Here is a 6,591-nt window from a genome sequence, read left to right as displayed (position 1 = left end):
CGGATCACCAGAGCCCAGCAGGCAAGGCTGCGGTGGCTGGGAGTGGCCACTGCACTCCAGTCTGGGCGACCGAGTGAGACTCCAACTCAAAAAAAAAAAAAAAAGAATAGTCAAAATCATAGAGACAGACGATAGAACGGTGGTTGCTAAGGACTGGGAAATAACAGGGATATGAAGTAGTTATTTAATGGGTATAGTTTCAGTTTTACAAGACAAAAAGTTGTGGAGATGGATGGTACTGATGGTTGCACAATATTATATGAATGTATTTAATATCACTCACTTAAAGTGGTTAAGATGCAAATTTTATATGTATTTTACCATGAGCGAGAAAGGAGACACATCCCCATAGTTTTTCACTCCATATTCCTATGGGAGGACACAGCAAAAAGATGGCCATCTATGAACCAGGTAGTGGGCCCCCCTCACCAGACACTGAATCTGCCAGCACCTGATCTCATATTTCCCAACCTCCATAACTGTGAGAAATAAAACTTTAAATTTTTCCTTTTTTTTTTTTTTTTGTTGTAGTCTCATTATGTCACCCAGGCTGGAGGGCAGGGGCACACTCCCGACCACCGCAGCCTCGACCTGCTGGGCTCAGGCGATCTTTCTGCCTCAGCCTTCCAAGTAGCTGGAACTACAGGCACACACCACCACGTCTGGCTAATTTTATTTATTTATTTATTATAGAGATGAGGTCTTCCCAAGTTGTCCACGCTGGTCTCGAACCTGCAGGCTTAGGCAATCCTCTCACCTCAGTCTCCCAAAGTGCTGGGATTATAGGCGTGAGCCACTGGGCCTGGCTCAAATTTTTCCCTTTTTCAGTCAGAATCTCACTCTATCACCCAGACTGGAGTACACTGGCATGCTCATGGTCACCACAGTCTTGGCCTGCTGGGCTCAGGTGATCCTTCCGCCTAAGCCATCCAAGTAGCTAGAACTATTGGCATGTACTACCATGCCTAATTTTTTTTTAATTGTAGAGACAAAGTCTCACCAAGTTGTCCAGGCTGGTCTCAAACCTCTGGGACAAGCAATCTTCTCACCTCTGCCTCCCAAAGTGCTAGGATTATAGGCGTGAGCCACCATGACCAGCAAGAAATAAGTTTCTGTTGTATACAAGCCACCCAGGTTATGGCATTTTGTTATAGCTGCCCAAATGGAATAAGACAGTTGTCTAGGCTGAAGATCATAGGTTCTTCTCATATATCCCCTATAGGGTCTGGTGGGTACCAACTCCAGCACATAAACATATTCATACAGAGAATATTATGGAGTGGCTCTAGGAAGTATTTACTTCTCCCTAAAGTAATGCACCCAGGACTCCTGTTCCCAATTCTTGCTGGTTCTAGTCAACTACAGAAGTCTCACCCAATCATAACCAGTGAGAACAATAAGACAAAACTGTAGCTTTAAAAAAAAACTTTGGGGGTCATTGCCTTGCTAGACCCTTTGAGCTATGGCTATCACCATACTTCCTGGCTTTCGCACCCCTCCCCTACCTTGGGGAGGTTGGGGAGGTAAACCTTCTCTTTCTCTATTTTATTTTTAAATAAACTATATTTTCTAATCTAAAAAAACCTAAAACTTTGTATTATCAGTGTACTGATAACTGCAGCCAAACAAGCATATCTCTGAATAGTGGCTCAAAGACATTCACAGAGGTTCTGAAGAAAATATCAACTGTAAAAATCATTATTTCAAGCCGGGCTCGGTGGCTCAGCCTGTAATCCCGCGCCTTTGGGAGGCTGAGGTGAGTGGATTGCCTGAGCCCACGGGTTCGAGACCCGCCTGGGCAGCGAGACCTCATCTCTACAATAAATCAAAAAATCAGCCAGGCGTGGTAGCGCATACCTGTAATTCTGGCTACTTGGAAGGCTGAGGTGGAAGGATTGCCGGAGCCCAGCAGGTCGAGGCTGTGGTGGCCGGAAGCGGCTACTGCACTTCAGTCTGGGCGACCGAGTGAGACTCCAACTCAAAAAAAAAAAAAATCATTATTTCTTTTTGAAAAATCTATCCAGCTGACATGGACTTAGGACATTTACCCAAGGTGGATAACTATGCTGCCGTCAAACTAGCAGAGATCATTAGCAGCATTGTGCTGAGAAAGATTCACCACCCATCCACCTACACAAACACAGAAAACCCACTGTGTAAAAATACAAAGATAAGAGGGGCCATTAGTTCACAATCTAGTCTAGACACAGTCTAGTAGAGATGACATATAATCAACTAACAATTTTTTCAGACAGGAGGATAACATGACCAGATATGCAACACAGAAATATAATTCTAAGGTCGGGCACCATGGACTCAAGCCTGTAATCCCAGCACTTTGGGAGGCCAAGGCGAGAGGATGCCCGAGTTCAGAGGTTCGAGACCAACCTGGGCAACTTGCTGAGACCTCGTCTCTACAATAAGTCAAAAAATTAGCCAGGCATGGTGGCGTGCACCTTTAGTTCCAGCTACTTGGGAGGCTGAGAGGATCACCTGAGCCCAGGAATTGGAGGTTGCAACAAGCTATAATTGTGCCACTGCACTCCAGTCTGGAGAAACTCTAGACAGAGAGAAAACTTGTCTTTAAAAAAAATCCAATCCATTTTCCACAATACAAGTCAAGATAATCTTTCTGAAATGCCAACCTGAAGCCACTCCCCTGTTAAAAGTATTCAATGAATAATTGAAAAACATTCCCACAACCCTTAGCACAATATACAAAGCCTTTTACTCCTGCTTATAAAAGTTTGACACCTGCTTACCTGCATATATGTATACATTATTGATACCTTTATCCGGAATATTCTTTCCCTTCCCTCACCTAGGCCTGGCTAATACTCACTCATTGCTGAGGATTCAATTCCATTTCATGGCAACTGATAGGCAGGGTTGGGGGTAAGAAAGACATTCTATGCAAAAGGAACACAAAGATAACCAAGTACAGAAATGAGTCAGGTTTTTGTTTGTTTGTTTTCTGCATAAGTAGAGAAGGGATGAAGCTAAAAAGTTAAGATGGGCAATATAGTATAGTGTGGCCTGCAGTTAGACTGTCTGGGATTGAATCTCATCTCTGAGATGTGGGATGTTTACCAGTTGTAGAGTCCTGGGTTGGTTACTCAATTTGTTTAATATACATCTATAAAACAGTACTTAACTCATGGAGATGTGAAGATTCAATATGTTTATATATAAAAAATGCTAAGAATAATGTCAAAGAAACTTTTTAATATGTCAGTTATTATTTCTTATTATTGTGTTTATTATTAGTATAGAAGTTTTAGAATGCCAATATGAAGCATCTATAGCTAACGTAGCAGACTATGGGGGCCACTGAAGGTTTATAGGTAAAGGTATAATATGATCTGCTGGGGGTTGAATTATATCCCCCTAAAAGATATGTTCAAGTCCTAAAACCTGGTAACTATAAATGTGCCCTTATTTGGAAATAGGGTCTTTGTAGAGGTCACACTGGAGTAGGGTGGGTCCTTAACCCAGTATGATTGGTATTCTTATAAAAAGAGGGAGAAGAGACACAGACAAAAGGGAAGATGTCATGAGGTGATGGAGGTAGAAACTAGAGTGAGACATCTACAAGCCAAAGAATACCAATAATCACTAGAAGCTAGGAAGAGGCAAGGAAAGATCTTTCCCTAGAGTTTTCAGAGAGAACATGACCTTGCCAACATGTTGGTTTTGGACTTCTGGCCTTCAGAACTGTGAGAAACTAAATTTCTGTTGTTTTAAGTCATCTACACTATAGTTTTGTTATGGTGACTCTACTAATACATGACCAAAACTGCAGTTTAGAAAGCTCATTCTGATAGCAGGATAAAGGAGGACTAGAAGCAAGTTTGGGGGGTTATTAAAACAGCCAGATGAGACGTAACCAAGCATCTTGGAGTGCTGTTATAAACATGAAACAGTAGGCTGGGTGTGTAGGCTGGGCATGGTGGCTCAAGCCTAAAATCCCAGCCGAGGCAAGAGGATTGCCTGAGCCCGCAGGTTTGAGACCAACCTGGGCAGCATGGTGAGACCTCATCTCTACAACAAAATTTTTTTTTAAAATAGCTAGGCATGGTAGCGCGTACCTGTAGTTCCAGCTACTTAGAAGGCTGAGGCAGAAGAATCGCCAGAGCCCAGCAGGTTGACGCTGGGGTGGCGGTGAGCATGCCACTGCACTCCAGCCTGGGCAAAGGCGTGAGACTCCAGCTCCAAAAAAAAACATGAAAAAGTGGGCCACAGTCAGAATATGCAAAGGTAGAATCTAAAGGATTTGGCAACTTAGTGGTAGATATGAGAAATATGGAAAAAGAGGCAAAGACAACTCGGAGATTCCAAAATCTTAACTGACTCACTGTGCCATCAGTAAGTCAGAAACTTGTCAGAAACCAGCATCAATGTCAAACAGACAAAACTGTGGATGGCTGGACCTCTGCTCTTTGTATGGGCCTTTTGCAGAAAAGGGCCTGGGCCCCGACCTAGTTTTCACTGTAGCCCAACAATGCTTTTGTACTGGCCACTGTATGTTTGTTGGTCAGCTCCGAACACAAAAGCTAGCCGACATCCCATCCTGCTGGCTTGGTTTAAAGAAGAAAAGAAAGCTTTGTTACTGCCCTGGGTAATTCCAGGACAGGCATCCCAAGAGTGCCCTGTGGGAGGCTTATGCTCCAAAGGAGGCTCCTGTTCTCAGTTCAAGGATCCATAGCCACTACAAACATACATTCATACATCCACCAAGGCTTGAGTTTATCACTGCTCAGCCTCCACTCCAGGACATTCACCAGGGCCTGCCTGACTGAAACAGTCAATAGTAAGAAGCTAACTCAAAAAAAGAGACTGGGAACATTAGTTCTAGCTACAAAGTAAAAGATTTTTTAAACCCTTTTTCAGGTTCCCTCCCACTTGGGAGCTTTTTTGTCTTTTTAATAGACTCCTTCTTTCTCACCTCTGAGAAAGAAAGATTTTTAATAACCCAAAATATATTTCAGGATTTTAAATGTTTCATTCTCTCTGCCTTCACATATGCTTGTCTACTGCCCAGAACACCCTCCTTCTTCCCTTTCATTGCTTTGCTAATTCTGTTTGGTTTTTTTGTTTTGTTTTGTTTTGTTTTGAGCTGGAGTCTCACTCTGTGGCCCAGGCGGGAGTGCAGTGGCATACTCACAGCTACTGAAGCCTTGACTGCTGAGCTCAGGTGATCCTTCTGCCTTGGCCTTCCAAGTAACTAGAACCACAGGCACACACCACCATGCCCAGCTAATTTTTTGATTTTATGTTTTTGTTTTTTTGAGTTGGAGTCTCACTCGGTCGCCCAGACTGGAGTGCAGTGGCAGCTCCCGGCCACCGCAGCCTCAATCTGCTGGGCTCCGGCGATCCTTCCACTTCAGCCTTCCGAGTAGCTGGAATTACAGGCATGCGCTACCACACCCGGCTGATTTTTTTATTTATTGTAGAGATGAGGTCTCGCTGCCCAGGCGGGTCTCGAACCCGTGGGCTCAGGCAATCCACTCACCTCAGCCTCCCAAAGGCACGGGATTACAGGCTGAGCCACTGAGCTCGGCTATTTTTTGATTTATTGTAGGATGAGGTCTCATCAACTTGCCCAGACTGGTCTTGAACCCGTGGGCTCAGGCAATCCTCTCGCCTCAGCCTTCCAAATTTCTGGGATTACAGTAGACTTGAGCCACCAAGGCTGGTCTGCTTTGTTAATTCTTATTCAACCTTCTAAACTCAATTTGAGCCCCTTATTACAGAACACATTCCCTGATACTACATCCCATTCTCTGTGCTCCTTTAGCATCCTACACACATTTCTTTTTTTGAGTCAAAGTTTCCCTCTGTTGACCAGGCTAGAGTACAGTGGCATGCTCACAGCCACCGCAGCCTCAACCTGCTGGGCTCAGGCAATTCTTCTGCCTCAGCCTTCCAAGTAGCTGAAAATATAGGCACATGCCACCATGCCCAGCTAATTTTGTGATTTACTGTGGAGATGAGGTCTCTTCAAGTTGCCCAGGCTAGTCTGGAACTCCTGGGTTCAGGCAATCGTCTCACCACTGCATCCCAAAAGTGCTGGCATTACAGGTGTGAGCCACCATCTTGTACATATTTCTACTGTTGCTTATCACACATCATACTGTACTATAACACTGATGACAGAGACTAGGTCTTTCTCAACTTTGTAATCTAAAGTATATAGTGACATCGTTGAATGAACAAACACAGCCAGGTGTGGTGGCTCATGCCTGTAATCCCAACACTTTGGGAGGTTAAGGTGGGTCACTTGAGGCAAGGAACTCAAGAGCAGCCTGGGCAATACAGTGAGACTCCATCTCCACTTTTAAAAAAGAGGCTGGGCGCAGTAGCTCATGACTATAATCCCAGCACTTTGGGAGGCAAAGGTAAGAGGACTGCCTGAACCCACAGGTTCAAGACCAGCCTGGGCAACTTGGCAAGACCTCATCTCCACAATAAATCAAAAAAATTAGCCAGGCATGGTGGCGCAAGCCTATGGTTCCAGTTACTTGGAAGGCTGAGGCAGAAAGATTGCCTGAGTGCTACAAGTCAAGGCTACCGTGGCAGTGAACATGCCAC

Source organism: Carlito syrichta, unplaced genomic scaffold, assembly GCF_000164805.1.
Source record: "Carlito syrichta isolate Samal-C Ts95f unplaced genomic scaffold, Tarsius_syrichta-2.0.1 Scaffold303010, whole genome shotgun sequence".
Taxonomy (NCBI): Eukaryota; Metazoa; Chordata; class Mammalia; order Primates; family Tarsiidae; genus Carlito; species Carlito syrichta.
This window is presented reverse-complemented; position numbering follows the sequence as displayed.